Here is an 18,598-nt window from a genome sequence, read left to right on the forward strand (position 1 = left end):
ATCATTCTTCAAATTAGGGTTAGGGTTAGCAATATAGGTATCACTTGGAAGAGGGCCCTCAACAGAACCTGAGCAGGCTGGCACCCTGATATTGGACTTCCAGCCTCCAGAACCGTGAGAAAATAAATTTCGGTTGTTTAAGCCCCACAGCCTATGGTATTTTGTTATGGCAGCTCAAACTGACTAATATACTATATTTTGGGGAAACTGCAGGTGGCTTCTTTAGATCATTAAAAATATCTCTACAGCTAACTTAGCCCACACCTCCCACTAGGAAATGTTTCTTTTACAGATGAGAAGCCAAGGTCCCCCTGCTCTAACACAGGGTCCCTAACCCCTACTCTGGAGACGTTTTTGTTTGTTTTTCCTTTTCCCATACCACCATCACAATGAGTTTTCTTGATCTTTTGAAGGAGACTTTCACCATATGACCTCCCGAAATGAATTCCACTTTTGTTGAAAGTATTATCCTAAGGCACTAACCAAGAAACCACCATACTTCTGTTCTCCCTGGTCAAAACTGATGGGGCCAGATGAAAGATTAATTTTCACTAACGCTTTTAAAACATCACATTCTTTGGGAGATGTTGAAAATGTGTTGTGTTTAGAAATTTAGTCATAGGCACACAATACATAATTTTTTACTTAGATGACCAATACAACAATTCTAAAAAAGGGGGAACAAAAATTTAAATTCAAATTGATTATTATATGTATATAGAGCATCCCTTTTAAAAATCTTATTATGAAATCTATCAGATATATAAAAGAGTAGATATGGTACCTATAAGGGGCAAAGTATAATAAAATTGGGAAGGAATACACGGGGTGGGCAGGGGAGTTCAAAGGTACTGTTAATTTTCTGTTTCTTAAGCTAGGCAGTGGGCACAGAGGTATTTATTACATTGTTTTACCCAAACATGTTACATACACTATTCTGTATATTTAATATATTTTGCAAGAATTTATCAGGATAAGAATGGTCTGCCAGACATCCAAGTATCCACCACTCAGCTCTCTCCCCAAGAGAGCTAAGCACCCTCTGTATCCCTCCCCAGTCAAGTCCCCTACTCCCCCCTCCCCCACCCCCCAGAAACTACTAGTCTGAATTTGGTGTTTATTTCACCCTTAGAGTATTATTGCAGATATGTGCTGTTTAACTTTGCATGTCTTTGAATTATATATGGATGAACTGTTGTGTAACTTGTGTTTTTTCACCCCACAATACGCTTGTGAGAGCCATGCATGTGGGTGTGTGGCTCTGGTTCATGCCGTCTCTCTGTTGTGTAGTATTTCAGCATGTGGATGTATTTTCCTTCTGCCTCTCTGTGGCACTTTCTGAATCATCTCTTCAGATCCATCATCTGGTTCACTAATTCTCTCTTTAGTTCTTTATCCTATCCACTGAGTTTATAACTTCAATGACTACTTTTCATTTCCTGAAGTTCTATTTGGTTCTTTTCCCAATGTACCTGACTTTCTGATTATTAACAGAATCTGAAATAAGAATTGAACATATTTACAACCCTCAGCTCTGCACTCTGTGGCCGCTGCTCACTTTTTCCAATCTACTTCATGGGATAGATAACAACACTTCATTATAAGAGGCCTAAACATCTGCTCTGCTCAATAAACTGTGGTCCCTTCACATCACAGAGTTGATAGCCATTATATTAAAAAGAATGTGACAACTCTATATCTTATGCAGATGCAGAACAAGTTGCATAGCCTGCTACCTTTTGTGGGAGACGTAAAAAAGAAAATATATCTCAGGTTTGTAAATGCATCAAAACTCTCCAGAAGGGTATTCACAAGAAAATGTACCAGTGGCTGTCTCTAGGAAGAGGACCTGTGTGTCTGAGGGTCAGAGGAAAGATTAAGACAATTTTTACTGTCAGGCCATTTAAATATTATACCATGTGCAATATATATTTCCTATTAAGAATGAAAATTACAGCTAAATACTAAAGTAAGTCATGCCATTTCCTACCTCTCTGCTCTCGAAGTATGCTGTCCACTCTGTTAAGGATGTCTCTCCTAGTCTCCCCAGCCCCCAACCTGATCAGTTCCTATTCACCCTGCATGACACAGCTGAAACAGCACCACTTCTGTCACAAAGTCAACCACTCCTTCCTCTGAACTGTCGTTGCCCACACAATTGTCATTGCGTGTCCACCTCTTGAGACTGTAAGTTCCACTGAACCCAGCACAATGTCTGAAACGTGGTCATCACTCAATAAATGTCTGCTGAAAGAACAGAATGGTGAAAATCAAAAACTGTAATTTTACTACAAATAATATTAACAGATTATACACATATGGAAGTGTCAGTTCTCTAAATTATGAACATAATGCTTTTTTTCCCCTGCAATTTATATCCAGGTTTTGGCAGGCAACAAAATGATATCTGGAAAGATTAGAGTTTTGTGTCTTTGTTTCAATTTCCTAAGTCACGAAATTGGTGTCCGGGAAGTCAAAGACCACAGTCATCATTAATGACACAGCAAGAAATGCTTCACATCATATATCCAACAAATCCTTTATGTCTTTACAAGGGCAGAATAAAATGTAATCACACACTGATTTTGATTCAGCCCAGCGCAAAACTATGTCACATTTAAAAGGCTACTTGATAAAGTTATTTTAAAACAAAACACAGAGCGGAGAAGTTATCATAGAAAATCAGTTGTACCCAACAGGTGTGCCCTGCATTCCAGCAGGGGAGGGCTCTGGGTTGGGTGCTTAGGAGACATGGAGCTGGCCAGGACATAGTACCCACCTTCCAGAGACCGCCTACACACACACCCACCCCCACACATACCTGTCCCACCTGGCAAACACATAACTAACAATAAAGCCATCTGTCTTAATCCGTTTTCTACTGCTTATAACAGGATACCTGAAACTGGGTAATTTATTTAAAAAATGAATTTATTTCTTATAGTTCTAGAGGCTGAAAAGTCTAAGACCAAGGGGCTGCATCTGGTGAGGGCTTTCTTGCTGGTAGAGTCCCAAGGCAGCACTGGGCATCACATGGCAAGAGGGCTGAGCATGCTAGCTGAGTTCTCTTTTCGTCTTCTTATAAAGCCCCAATCCCATTCCCATGATAACCATTAATCCATGAACCCATTTATCCATTAATCCATGGATGGATTAATCCACTCATGAGAGCTCTATCCTCATGACCCAATCACCTCTTAAAGGCCCTACCTCTCAATAGTGCCACAATGAGGATTAAGTTTCAACATGAGTTTTGGAGGGGACAAACATTCAAACCATAGCACCAGCCAAGCTGTGACAGGCACCACAAAACTGAGGCTTAAAAAGGTGACACAGTGGGGAACAGAATGAATACGTCTTTCAGGTGAAAAAGTAGTTGAAGAAAACTTCGCAGGAAAGGTTGGGACTTTCAAGATGAGTCAGACTTGGATAGAGGAAAGAGGAGTGGGTGTGAAGTGTATTTGAGAGCAAACTCTTGAAAGTAAACATAGATATAGTGGCATGGCTGGAGCTAGTCCAGGCCAGCAGGAAAGAGGAAGGGTGGAGACCATGTGTCAAGAAGTGAGGTTCGCACAAGGAAGACAGCCAGCCATCCCTTTAAGTCCAGCCATCCCTTTAAGTCCAGCAGGCAAGGACTATGCTGAAAACACCATTTCTATGTGGGTGGCCCACCACAGCCACCACCAGCACAAAAGCAGCTCAATGCCACAGCAGTAGCCACAGTCATGGTGCAGGCAGCCCACCAGACACTTGACTACAATGACACAAGGAGAGTCACCGATGGAGACTGGAAAAAGAAGAGGAGTCTCTCTCCTCAAAGCCCACTGCAGAGTAATAGAAGTAACTGCTCCACCAGATGACCAGACATCGATGTAGAGATACTAGAAATACAAAAACCCAAGAAAATATGTCTCCACCAAAAGAATACAGTAATATTCAAATACCTGACCCTATAGAGCAGGAAACCTTTGAAATGACTGAAAAGGAATTCCAAGCAACAATCTTAAGGAAACTCACTGAGATACAAGAAGACTCAATTAGACAACACAATGAAACAAGAAAAAAAAAATCCAGGATACAAAGGAGGAAATTTACAAAGAGATTAATACCTTAAAAAAGAAGGTAGCCGAACTCATGGAACTGAAAGATTCACTCAACTAAATAAAAAACACAACTGAGAGCTTAAGTAGCAGGCTAGAACAAGCAGAAGAAAGAATTTCTGATGTTGAAGATAGTCTTTTCAAAATAACCAGGCAGACAAAAAAAAAAAAAAAAAGAAAGAAAAGAAAAGAAAAAAGAATTTTAAAAAATGAAGAAAATCTAAGAGAGCTCACAGACAACTTTATGTGCACAAACATTAGAATCATGGGTGTTATAGAAGGGAAGGAGAAAGAAAAAGGCATTGAAAACCTGTCCAATGAAATAATAATGAAAACTTCCCAGGTATAGGGAGAAACATGCACCTTCAGATCCCAGGGGCTCAAAGATCCCCAAACAGATTCAAACCAAAAAGATCCTCTCCAAGACACATTATAGTCAAAATGGCAAAGCTCAAAGACAAAAAGAGAATCTTAAAAGAAGCAAGAGAAAACTGTCAAGTCACCGATAAGGGAGCTCCTATCAAACTAACAGCCGACTTCTCAACAGAAATTCTACAGGCTAGAAGAAAATTGGATGATATATTCAAAATACTAAAAGAAAAAAAAACTGTCAGCCAAGAACACTATACCCAGCAGGGCTGTCCTTCAGAAACTAGGGGAAAATAGGGTATTTTCCAGACAAACAAACACTGCAGAAGTTCACCACCACATAATCAGCATTTCAAGAAATCCTAAGGGAGTCCTGCATCTGGTATCCAAAAAACAATAATTACTACTACAAATACACAAGAAAGAACAAAACCCACTGGTAGAACAAAACCACAAATGAGACAGAGAAAGAAACTAAGTCTTACCACCACAGAAAACAATAATGACAGTGTAGTAATACCCCTGCTTTATTTCTGATTTTAGTAATTTCGGTCTTCTCTCTTATTTTCTTGGTCAGTCTAGATAAAGGTTTGCAAATTTTGACCTTTTTAAAGAATCAACTTTTGGTTTTGCTGATTTTCTCTACTGTTTTTTAATTCCCTATTTCATATATTTCTGTTGTAATCTTTATTATTTCCGACTTATATTTACTTTTGGGTTAGTTTGCTCTTCTTTTCTATTTTCTTAAGGTAGAAGTTTACATTTCTGAGTTGAGATTTTTCTTATTTTTAATACAGGTGTTTACAAGCATAAATTTTTCTCTAAGCACTGCATGAGCCCTGCATACTATACATTTTGATATGTTGCGCTTTTTGACTTTTATCTCAAATGCTCTCTAATTTCCCTGCGATTTTTCTTTTTACCCATTGTTTATTTAGGAGAGTGTTGCTTAATTTCCACATATTTGTGAATTTTCTAAATTTCCTTCTGTTACTGCGGTCAGAGAACATATTTTCTATAATCTTAGTCTTTTTAAATGTATTAAGACTTGTTTTGTGGGGAAAAAAAAACAAACTTGAATTTCAGCAATGTAGATTAAAAAAAAAAAAAGACATGAATGAGGAGAATGAACAAAAGAGACGTAAAAGAAAACACCAAGGCTTTGAGCTTAGGTGACTGGTACTATGTGGATACCATTTACAAGAGTGAGAAAGCCCAGTGGGACCACTGTTTAAAAACAGAAGGTACAAACTATGTTGTCACATATGCTGATTTTAGAGCATGGCACAGTCAGGTGGAAATGGCCCAAATGATCAGAGTATTTGCCTCCAGGGAAGAGAACAGGATGAATTTCTCTCCAGAGAGAAAGGAAGGCTGATTTTTCAGTTTGGCTTCTTTTATAGCTTTTAAATTTGTACTATAATAGGTATTATCTTGACAAATAATTAATTTTAAAAAGTAATGATTTTCAGGACTGTATTGTATTAATACATTCAGGACTGAATATAAAGACATGGAAGCCAGCTATGCAAAATGATATCTAAAGCCACAGATCAGAGAGCAAAAGTTACCAGAGCAAGGACTGCCCCTTGGGCACCTCCACATTTAGGCAAATGGAGTGAAAACAGGGACAACTGGGCAGACAGAAAGACCACCATGTGACAGGAAGAACCTCATTCAGAAGTAGGACTAAATGCATCATGGAATGTACCTGGAATAGGGGAGCAGTGAGGGGCAACCATGGATTTAAAGGTAAGAGAATGAAGGTTTTCCTCAGCGTTAGCCAGCAAAATTGTCATATGTTAGATGTGATTGGTAAATCATGGGAGTAAACCAGTAGATTAGCTGTTTATGTGCCCTTAAGAGCCTGGGATTCCCCAGAACACAAGGTGACTCACCTGGAATGCACCTGAGATTCATTAGGGAAAACCCAGCCCATTGTGTGGTATCCAGTTTGGAAAAATACTGTGGAAAAAAAGAGGAAGAAAAGCAAATCTCCAAAAGTCAGATGGTGAGATCATCCATGTAACCACTGGTGACGGAAAGGATAAGGTGTCTGGCCTGGGCCAGCGGTGGGCAGGGGAGGGGACAAGGCTATCCCAGCAAGGAAATGGACTCATTAGCCTTTTCTAGTCTATAGATGAGCAAACCATAACCAACTCCCTCTGTTCTTATTTTGTCCTCTCTAAGCAACCTTCTGATGACAACCTGGGGTCCCCTCCTGCTTGCCTGTACAGAGAAAATGCTCTGCTCAGCATGAATGTACATTTTGCTCTGTTTAACAGTCAAATCCCTTATCATAATTTAGTCAGCTGGCACTCTGATTTAGGTTCAGGCTCTCTAAGCCTGATTAAAATGAACCTGCCCCTGAGAGACAGAGTCCCCCAGGCTGCTGACAATGTCAGACTTTGAGCTAGCGATGTCATTGTCTAGAGTCTGGGCCAAGGTGCATGCTAGCTGTGTGGCCTCTTGCAGTCTGCTAGCAAGACCTGTGCCACAGGCCTTTAACATCAAACTGCAATGAGCATCTGCTTTCCCAGTTCTGGTTCGCAGCGCTCTCCTGTAATGACAAGTATGGCTCTGTCCTCCATGTTTGCTTTAAGGGTGAACCTACCATATATCACTATCTTCTCTTAATCCGAACACTTCGAATGGGTTTAAAAGCCATGAGAAAACAGTTTGGCATAAAGTAACCACAAAAATCCCAAATATACAACCTCTTCATCATTCATCACTGAATTAACCATCCTACTCTGACACGGCTGATTGAACACTACACACAGAAAAGAGAGAATCCCTTATGGCTTAGTGTAAAGAGAAAGCAGGCTGTATTCTCCCCCTCCTTAGTCGCATTCCCTCCCTTCTGCCTCTGAGGCAACATCATTCATTTTAGTCTGTACCTAGTCCAAGGTTTACTAAATATACATATCTATAAGTATAAAAAATTGTTTTGCTTGTTTTACATTACATAAATAGTATCATATAGAATTAGGAAGCTGATGTGGCTGTTGGAACAAAGACCAAAATACCAGTGGTTTAAACAAGAAAGAAGCTGGTTTTCTCCTCACATCAGAGTCAGAGCATAAGTACTCCTGGGATGAAATGGTGGCTCCTCGTGCCTTACTGCTCTGCCACCCACAGGGCACTGCCCACACTACCAGGCCCACGGTTCAGGCACAGAGAAATGAAAAAAGGACAAGGGAAGACGTTCCTTTTCTCTTTAAGGGCACAGCCTTTGAACTGCACGCAATACTTGCACTCATACCCTATTGGCCAGTACTTGGTCACACGGGCTCATCTGGCTGCAAGAGAGGCAAGAAAATCAAGTCTTTCTGGGAGGCCAAATTCTATTACTATGGAAGAAATGGAAAGCAGATACTGGAGGACAAGTAGCATATTTAATAGATGAATTTTGCTGCATCTCCCTATTTTTTACTCAATATTAGGTTTCTGAGTTATTCATGTTAAAACAAATTCATGCATGTTCATTACTGTTCATTTGCTTTAGAATTTAGGATTTAAATTTTAAATATGGTGTATTAAACCATTCCCCTACTGCTAGACACCTGGGTCTTTTAAACACTATTTAAAAAATGTTTGAATCACATCAGAGGAAGTGTTAAACTAGTCAAATGCTAAATTACACAGATCAGTCTCAGGAACTCTCTGATTGTTTTGTAAAGCCCTTTAAGGTGCCCTACACCAAGCCAATTAAAATAGAAACTGACAATAGATGGAGGAAGTAAATTTATGTCCTCCCAGGCTTTCTAATCCAACATTTTATGGTGTTCTGAGTTTCCTGACAACTGAAACAAAAAGGAAACATTGTGTGCCATTTTTCTCATCATCTGATAAAAAGAAATGAACCACTTAAGAGAAATAAATGTTTGCATAATCCTAAATTCTAAAACAAAGCTGTCACATGAGCCCTTATCCAAGGCTCAGTTAGCAAGAAAGCATAACAATTATGAAGGATAAAAGTCTTTAACAACCAGTTATACAGAAAATGCACAAGACATTCCCAGGAGAATGATTCTTGGCTGATCCTTAACAAGCAAAGGACTTAACATTAAAAGCACTTTCAGGGGCCAACCCCGTGGCTCACTCGGGAGAGTGCAGTGCTGGGAGCACAGCGACGCTCCCACCATGGGTTCGGATCCTATATAGGGATGGCCGGTGCACTCACTCACTGGCTGAGTGCAGTGCAATGACACCAAGCCAAGGGTTGCGATTCCCTTACCAGTCACCAAAAAAAAAAAAAAGCACTTTCAGTAAGTGTCCCAGATTCATGTCAACGTGGGGGTCCTGCCCAGAAGGGGACATCCATGAGGACCGACCTCTCCAGAGCCTGGTGGCTTCCCTGTGGTCCAGTACTTTTGGAGACCCTACTATTAATGACTGGTATTATTAGGGGATTTTCCTCTCTCCTATAATTAGCTCAAGGTTTCAAACCATTTTGGAGAAGTAAAAAGATACTGGTTGTTTTTGTGGGGGGGGGGTTTCCATGACTGTAAAATGCCCAAATATAGTATCATTGTTTTCATTTTTATTCATATTTGTTAGTTATTTTTTCTAGACCAGTTACAATACTCTACCCAAATATACCACCCTCAATGTTTTTTCTTTCTTCCTATTACTCTAAGTAATTTGCCCCAAACAGAAAAAGTACATTTTAGGATGTTGAGACAATAGTTTCAAATCAACCAGTGCAGTCTAAGAAATATTTATTAAACACCCACTTTGTACTAAGGGTTTTTCTTACAATATTATCCTTTAATTTTCACCACAACTTTATGAGGTAGGGTACATAATCACCACTCAACAATGAAGAAAACTGGATCTTCGAAAGTGAATAGCTTGCCTAAGATCACATAGCTGATAAACTGTAGAACTAGGATTCAAACTCACATACTTTCAATTCCAAAACCAGAGTTCTGGAATTCATTCCCAGATGACAAGTAAATTATGGGTAAAATTTTGCTCAGCTTTATAAATAATACATGTGCCTACTATATTGAAGTCCCAACCCTCCCCTCAACACAGGCTACTCTGTATAAACTAGCCATAATGAACGCCCTCCCCACCACCACCAATCTTATTTCCTACTGGGCTCTAAAAGGACCTATCTCTCCCCAATCTGATCTGGAAATTTTCATCACTACCCCCACACTTACAGACAACACATTCATTCAACAAATATTTTTTGAGCTTCTACTATGTCTCAGGCACTGTTCTAGTGTTTGGAGATATATATCAGTGAACAAAACAAATAAAAATTCCTGCTCTTCTAAAAGTTATTTACATTTCTAGTAGGGGGAGAAACATAAGAAACAAAATAAGTGGATTACATGGTATGTTCGAATATGGTAAATGCTATGGCAAAAAGTAAAGCGGGGAAAGAATTAAAGACAGTACTGTGGGGTGGAGGGTTGTAATTTTAGAAAGAACCAATAGAAACTCTAGAAAAGAAAACCATGATTTTAGGTTTTATTTCATTTTCAAGTTCAACAGCAGACTAGACACAGTGGAAAAGAGAACTGGCAAACCAGAAGATAAATTTGTTGAAAGAGATTCATTCATCAAGCAAATCAATACTTATTGAACATCTACTACATATCAGGCATTGTGCTAGATGCCTGATTATTCCACCTTTGTGCCTTCAAAAAATTCCTTTTCACTTGGATTATATTCTCAAGTTTAACCTCAACTCTCTAAAGCCTACCTAAGCTCCTTATTCATGTTGATATCTCATTTCTTTCAACAAGTACCCTACATATAATTTTTAAAAAATAAGTATTTATTTGTATCACAAATTAGTTCAGTTCTTAAATTATTCCATCTCCCTAACTAGACTGTAAACTCCTTGAGGGTCAGACCTATAGATAAGGTTTCTTTTCTATCTCTCACCATGGAATAGCCTAGTAACAGGCATACAGTAGGCATTCAATAAACACTTGACTGAATTGGCATATTTATGGGTCACTATAACTGAACACCTTTTTCTTTATAATGGCTCAAGTACAGTTAACCCCTGGAAATAGTGACAATATTGTTAATAACTACGTTATGATTCATTGATGTCAAAATTAAAATGAGTTCAGTGGTATAAGGTTAAATTCTGTATCTCATTCTCGATAAGTTGAAAAAGACAAATATTACATAGTGTATTTTTCAGTCTTGAGAAGACTTTACACATACATTACTTAATTTTATTACTGGCAAAGCCTCTAAAGTAGGCAGTACCCATATTAATCTTATTTTGTAATTCAAGATGCTGAAATCTAGAGCTATTAAGTGGTCTGCTCAAGTATAGATGGGTATAGAAGAGTGAAACTGTGTCTCAGGCCCAAGACTTTGGGCTCCTAGGCCAGTGCTCAGATGCACAGACACAGATCACAAGACATCGTCAAGGGGACAATCGGTAAAGTGAACCAATGAATTATCTCTAAGGCTGGGCTTTAGAGGACTCTGACTTCAGTAACATTTGGTAAAGGTATGCTTACTTTGAGCATACAAATATAAACAGCCAGTTTCTTTATTAAAAGGAGAAAAAAAACCCTGATAAATCAAGAAAGAAATCCCTGTTACCTGCCTTAATTCGGTAAACATCCAGTGAACGTTTCCCGGCCACTGGATGCTATGTGCCCCGAGATGATGTAGGCAGGATCCTCCTCAGTAAGAAGCAGCATACAGCACCAGCGAGCTGCAACAGACACCAGACCAGACAACAGACACACGTGCTGCAAAAGCACAGAGGGGAAGAAGGAATTCCCATGCCCAAATCTGCCCTCCAACGCCCCACTGACTCACCTCCCAAAACATTTTATAGAACTGTGCAGACTCTAAGCCTATCATGAAGGCACGGATTCTTCTGCTTAAAAATATCCATCTTGGGGCTGGCCAGTTAGCTTACTTAGGAAAGCATGGTGCCAATAACACCAAGGTCAAGGGTTCAAATCCCCACACCGGCCAACTGCCAAAAACAACAAAAAACACAAAATATCCATCGTAACTATCAGCAAATCAGAGATCTAACTGATTTATACCCAAACAAGAAGGGATGACTGATATAAACAGGCAAATACTCCCCAAGTGACTTTAAAACCCCATTTGAAGCTATTTTGATTACAATTTAGTTTGTCTTAATTCATCTTTCTTTTCTTTTCTTTCTTTTTTTTTTTTTTTGTGTGTGATTCCAGTTCCTTCCTGTTTGGGGAAGGGGGAAACCACCTTGTCCTGAAGTCAGCTGGCTTCCAGATAAAGCCAGAACTCTGACCAAAAGGATAAGGGCTGCTCAGGACAAAAACAGAACAGAAAACCCTAAGTCTGTTTCTCCATTCTGGACATCTGGTCACATGAGTTATGTCAAAATGCACCCACCAGAATAACCAAATCACATTTTCCCCAGAGAAATAATAAAATAATTGGGAAGGGGGTGTCCCATTCTTGAGCAAATAATCAGCATTGCAGATGGAGCTATGTCATAGAAAGCAAAGTTGCACTTGCATTATGTATTCCTGAAAAATACTAAAAAATGCCCTAAGTCCTATTAGACATTATAAACATTAATTATACAAGGGGTCAGGTGATTAGAAATCTCACATCATACCACAAAAATCACCGTAATATTTCTTTTGTTAATTTTCTCTTATGTTTGTGTAATAACGTGTTTTAAGGTTATTAAGAAAAAAATTATTGTGCAAGGAAGTCTGAGCAGTCCTCTTCTTAAATATCCCAATAAATACTGACATAGGGTCATCCAAAATCTTCATTCACCTTAGAAACATACGTTAAATATTTATCCAACTGATTAAAACAGGTTAAACTAAAAACACAAATTCAAGTAAAATGAGCACAATAAATAAAAGAACAGAAGACATAACAATAATAATAATAATAAAAAGGTTGCCTGAGGGAAACCATAGAAAATAAGCTTAAAACTTTGTGCTTCTTGCCGACAAGAACAAAATGGAAAACACTAGAACAAATTTAAGTTTCCTATTATAGCCTAAGGTCTGGCAAATCAAAAATTCTTTTGTTGGTCCTGTGCTCTAAGAAGCTGTCTCAGGGTTTTTGTGGAAACTGGGCAGAGAGGGGCCACTAAGGTCAACAATAGCCATAACAGCATTTTTCTCCAAAATGCAAAGGCATTCCACATATAAGTAGCCCTAAGAGAAAACTAGACATATAATGTTGGTTTGGTTCTCTAAGGACAATTCCAGGGGTAGAAGATTGAAGGGGAACATAACATGGTCTAATCTGTCATTTCTTGATGTTTTGGCATAAATTATTTTTTGAAAAACTAATAAGAAATATATTCCTTAAGAATACTCCTCTTTCAAATACCCAAATTTTCAGCCAGTCTTTAACAAGAGCAGGATGAATGTCAAATACGAATAGGTCATTATTAACAACCTCAATACCTAGTAATTTAAAAGATCTAGAAACTCAGCTTCCAGGTGTGTTGATAGTAAAGATACTTGTTATCAAAAAAAAAAAAAAAAAATCAACCACCTTGATTTGTGTATCCTTGCCTGCTGAAGAGAGAATCTAAAATCATGAACAAGATTTTCCTCAGAAAGCAAATTTGGTTCAAGGACTTGAGCAATTATTTGATTCAAGCATAAAAACTACCACTGAGCAGCACCTCATCACCCCCACATCCTATCCTTTTGCAGTCCTGCCAACGCTACTTCTCAAGCATTTTTCCTGGCCCTCCACTCTTCTCCTTACCTATCATCATTCTGGTTCAAGTTTCCTGCCTGGATTTTTCACAGTAATTTCTTAACTATCCTCCCGGCTTCTCACCTGGTTCCCCAATCATCCATTCTCCAACAGCCACCTGACTAATTTCTCTGAATCACAAATGAAGCTAGTCATACCAGGGCCCTGCTTAAAATTCTTCAGCGACTTCATCGTCCATGGAAAAAGAAATCCAAGCTCCTTAACATGACATTCAAGGCCCACACAAAGACACAGCATCGGCCACCTCTCCAATTTCACTTCCTTCTGTCATCTGTCCCTACACATAAACACTCATCATATTCAGCTCCTCAGAATTTCCCGCATACGCCTTGCTGTCCTCCTCTACCTGGCAATATTGTACTCCAAGACCTCACTCACAGCACAAAAGACACAAGAAGGGGGCCCCAGCTGATGGAGTCTATCATCTAAATAAACCCTGGGGATCTCTGAGATGATATATCAAAGCAAAACTACCTACATATTTATACCGCCAAGACTACATCCTGAATTCCCAGAGCAAAACCTCTCAAAAAAGTGATAAAGCACCACATGAATAGAATTAAAGGTCAGGTCTTCCAGTACAAGAAAATACAAACTCAAGAACAAATGGACTGAACAAGGGACTCCAATTCAGCATTCCCACAAAATGATCACCTCAGCTACAAATACGTTAATGATATTAACAATGACTTAAAATGATTTTTTCTGACTTTGTGGTCCTATTTGAATATACAATTTTATTTAGCTTTTTGTTGTTGTTGTTCTTTTTTTCTGTGGCTGGCCAGTATGGGGATCTGAACCCTTGACCTTGGTGTTGCAAAGCAGCAGTGCTCTAACCAATTGAGCTAACTGGTCAGCCCTTGATCTAGCTTTGATTTGCTCTTACAAAACTCCAGGAAATAATTCTTAGTCTTAATAGAGTTTAATACCCTGTTTAGATTCAAGTGATGCAATAGATAAGATTCCTTCCACTTCTAAAATCAAATCATTTAATGAGAACTACCAGAAAGAGACTATTAATAATTCTCCAGGATGGTAGAGAGCACACAAGATGTGTGTCTGTTGTTCTCTAATCAGCCAGCGGAAGAGCAAAATTTTCAAAGATGCAAATAGCTCCCCTCGGTCATATTACCCTGCATAGAAATTAGAGCTGCAAGAGAATAGCAGACTGCGGGGAAAGGGCACCCCCTTCAGCCTCTGGTTTCTCTAGCTTCTAAAACTAGAAGCATCGCTTCTCGGCCTTTTGGCTAAGATCAAGTGTAGTATCTGTTCTTATCAGTTTAAAACTAGAAGCAAATGATTCTTTTTTTAAATCCATACATTAGCCTTCCAAGAAATAAATAAGTCTGCTTCAAAATTCAAATTCCTGTGGAATCATCTTCAGATGACTGCAAAGTTTTAAGTTATTGTAAATATCACAACACAGCATGGTTTCCAAATGCAGGCCCGGGGTTGAGAAAAGACCTTCCCCACCGTGCACCACCACCAACCCACCAAAGGCCATGGAGACTTTCATGCAACCACTATCTGAGCAATCATGAACAAGGTGATTGAGGGCCTTGCCTTTATCAATCTTGCAGTCTAGTGCTGGTACGGAGGAGTCACCAATAAATGAGTACACAAACAGAAAAGATGAGTATGTATCCTGATAAGTGCAGTTAGTCAAGGCAGTTGGCAACATTCACTAGCAAGATGCATTTTTTTTCCCATTTTGCTTCCCACATCCTCAATCAACATAAAACTTCATGGTTTGAACTATTAAGTGCACAGACACTAGAACAAACATGGGTTTCCTATTCTAGTCCAAGGGTTGATAAATCAAAAAACTATTTTGATGATTCTGGGCTCTAAGAAAACCCTGCCTCCGGTTTTTTGTGGAAGGAGATGGTACTAGGTAATAGGGTCAGCAGTAGCCTTAATAGCACTTTGCCCCAAAATGCAAGAGTGTTCTCCATATAAGTAGCCTATAAATATGGGTTTCAAAACAAACATAAAGCCTTAATTTACAGTTTCACTATATTTTAGAATCATCACTGCTTTAATGTTTAAAGACCTGTTAAAGTCCTCCTAATAAGGGAGAAATGCTTGAGTTTACAGCTTTTTGTAAGTATAAATGCAGTGATCTATAGCTTTAAAAAAAAAACACTGTTTCTGTGACAATGTTTGTTAATCTAGTTTTTTCCAGAAAAATGGAGAATAGAGAATAATAGAGAACTCTTCATGTACAAGTAAGTTCTCTTTCCCACCAAAACCTTAGTTACCTGAATTATTCTAAGGTTATTTGTAAAAACTAAAATTCTATGAGGCAAGGAAAGACTCCATTTATGATGTTTACTTTCAGTATTACACATAAAGAATTAGAGTATTAAAGGAAGTAACCAAATGAAAGATGAATGGTTACAAATAACATTAAATAGGTGATTTGACAACCTCAAAACTTTATATGACAAAGTTATTCCCTCTTTGTGCCTGTGGGTCATTGCAGCACTGAAACTGCGTTTGATTAGACATATACCAAAGTTCTGTTGTGGGCTAAAGGCAGAGGTGTAGGGAAAACCTCCAGAAGATTCTTCCTTAGTTAGCAGGTGTAGTAGATTGAATTATGTGCCCCCCAAACTCCCTGAAGCTTGAATTGTATCCCCTGAGTTTTATGTATTAGAAACTTAGAGGGTGGGAGACCCTATTATGGTAATTGAAAGGTGGAGCCTTGAAGAAGTGATTGGATTGTAGGACCCTGAAGTAGTGAATGGATTAAAAATGGTGGTCAAGGGCATGGTTGTGAGGGCTTTAAAAGAAGAGAGTATGTCTCTCTTGTTCTCTCTGCTTCCACTACCTTGCAATGTGAGACCCCTGGGTCACTGTCGCCACCACCAGATGGACTTTGGACTTTCCAGCCTCAGAAACTATAAGCAATAAATTTTGTTTTTCTTTATAAATCACCCAGTTTCGGGTATTTCTGTTATAGCAATACAAAAAGGACTAACACAGCAGGTAATATTCTGTACTTTCAGGCCACCACAAAGAACCAATTGTCACTCACAGCTTCTGTCACAGAGTGGGATGCGTCATGCTTCTTTCAGTATAAAACATGACAACAAAAAAACTAATAACTTGCTCCATCTCTTTCAGCAGCCTCTGCTCGGCCAGCAGTATGAAGAGCTGGAGTGCAGTGATAAAAAATTAGGCTGCTTACAGTGCCCACCTAGAAACCAAATCACTGCTGTGCAGCAAGCGATGAGAATCATGATGAAAAAGCTACAGTTGATCCACTTACCTAGCAAAGGAAAGATGGATAAACTACAATCACCACCACATATAACTGGCAGACTTCATGTAAGGAGTAATAATTCACATATGATAAGGCTCATCGTGTAAAAGGAAAAATTTGCTTCCTTTGCTATGACTAACGTGGGGCAGCCCACGTAGTAACATTGAGATTTCTTCCCAAAAAAGGCCAAACATTACCACAAAGCAATGTCTGAACCCCTGAGAAAGCCCCAAGTGCACATCCACTGCTCAGACTCTGCCTGGGTTTCCTCCAAAAGCAAACTCACTCACTCCCCTATGAAAAGGCAAAGTAGGAGACTGCATGAGCATCAAAGCAGTGAACTCTGCAAAGGATGCTAAGAGGAGGGAAAATGCACCCTCTGACCCAAGAATTTGGGAGAGGGGGTTGTCTCAGTAGCAAAGGGGGTCAACAGATGTGATATGAGGCCCGAAATCCATAGCACAGGCTTCACTGGAAGTAGGACAGGCGCACAAGCCAAACAGAAGCTGCTAGTCTCACCTCCACACAGCGCCAGGACTCTGGGCTCCCTGGAAACTGCCCAATTATGGTACCCTGTGCAGCTGCAGCCAGTATGAGTGTTCCAACTCAGTCATCAACAATGACACTGAAAAGATTATTAATTCCACTGATTTCCTGTGAGAAAGAATGGGGAAGAGAATCTACAGGAATCGGAAGGGTTCAGAGCAGGAAGTCTGGAGCCAGACTGCCTGGGTTCAAAGCTCAGCTTTATCATTTGCTAAGGCAGATGACCTGGGCAAGTCACCTGGCTTCTTTGTGCCTCACTTTTCTCATTAATAAACTGTAGACAGTATTAAGTTGTTATGAGGAATTAAATGAGCTAATACTTATAAAACGCCTGGACTAGTGATTGGCACATATTAAGCACATTTGTTAAATTTATAAAAATTAAAATACAAACTTTAAAAATGTTTACACAACTAGGAAGAGCCCCTGGTTCCACCCAGACCTCTCGCCAGAGCTGTACTTGGAGTTCTGTTCTCCCTTCTGCCCCAGACCATCCGCCAGAACTGCCGACAGGGGTCTTGGCGCCTGTCAGGGGGGCAGATGTTCCTCACTGCTCAGCATTCTCACCGCTCTAAGCCCCATTCAGATGCCCCTCATCCCCGACACAAGCCCAGTTTGTCTGGCTAAGCTTTCACTTTAAGGCACCAGTGCAGCAGCACAGCTGTGGTGACAGGGTTAAGCTGGCAACCAGACTCCCAAGGACAGCAGCTTCATCTCAATGGGAGGCCCAGCAGCTACCCAAGGATGCAGCTTCTCCTGCCCCCTCACCCACACAGCTCATGCGTGACTGCCATGGATGATAGGCAAGATGTTCGGGGGTCTTGTTCATGCAGAGAAGTCACAGCCCCTTTTCCTGCCAATCTTTTATACCACCCTCAGGCATGCCAAAGGTCCACATGCCAAATCACAGCACCCCAACCCAGAGGGAGCTCCATACATCCACCAAGGCAGACACAACATCGCCCAATTATCTTAACAGTATGTCTTCAAAGACATAGAGTATGAGAGACCAAGGCCATTCTCAGGCAGGCCTAAATCAACCCAAGCTTTCACTCACAAATGCCAACCCACTTTTTAATAGAATGGAGTCTCAGGCCCCAAAAGGGCAGTTGTGGCCCCCCACATTCTGTTCCTTTAACACATTTCCTGTTTCATCTCCTACATTGATCCCCACAGGCCCTAAACTTGGCAAAAACAGTCTGCCTTGCTCTTCGGCTCACCATACACGGTTATGCTCCACTCAGTGTCAACTTACTGGGGACAGAAACCTTTTATTTCCTCTTTCCATAGGAGAAGGAAGAAGTCCAGAGGGATCATAAAGCTAATTTCTTAACAACCCCCTCAGCATAGTGTTCCCATACCCACCCTTGTGAATAGGGCCTATGTCCCTGTACAACAAATAGTCAACAAAAGCTTGGGTATTCAACATATGACTTAATCTTGTGAAAATTATGATTGAGCTTACTTAGGACTCTTTATGGAAAGACTGAAATCTGTACTTAACAGACAATACCAAAATAAATACAAGAAACCAATCAATATAAATTAGGGATGTCCCAAAGTTTGGCTT

General features: G+C 39.8%; 1 protein-coding gene and 1 pseudogene across 1 annotated transcript in view; one reads left to right on the forward strand and one right to left on the reverse strand.

Annotated features, from left to right (window-relative positions):
• The window catches only part of SLC9A7 (solute carrier family 9 member A7), a 144,366-nt gene that overhangs the window by 97,714 nt on the left and 28,054 nt on the right, over nucleotides 1-18,598 (reverse strand). The gene's annotated exons all lie outside the window — the stretch shown is intronic.
• LOC134368878 (U2 spliceosomal RNA) lies at nucleotides 14,442-14,544 on the forward strand (annotated as a pseudogene).

This window comes from Cynocephalus volans, chromosome X (assembly GCF_027409185.1).
Source record: "Cynocephalus volans isolate mCynVol1 chromosome X, mCynVol1.pri, whole genome shotgun sequence".
Lineage (NCBI taxonomy): Eukaryota > Metazoa > Chordata > Mammalia > Dermoptera > Cynocephalidae > Cynocephalus > Cynocephalus volans.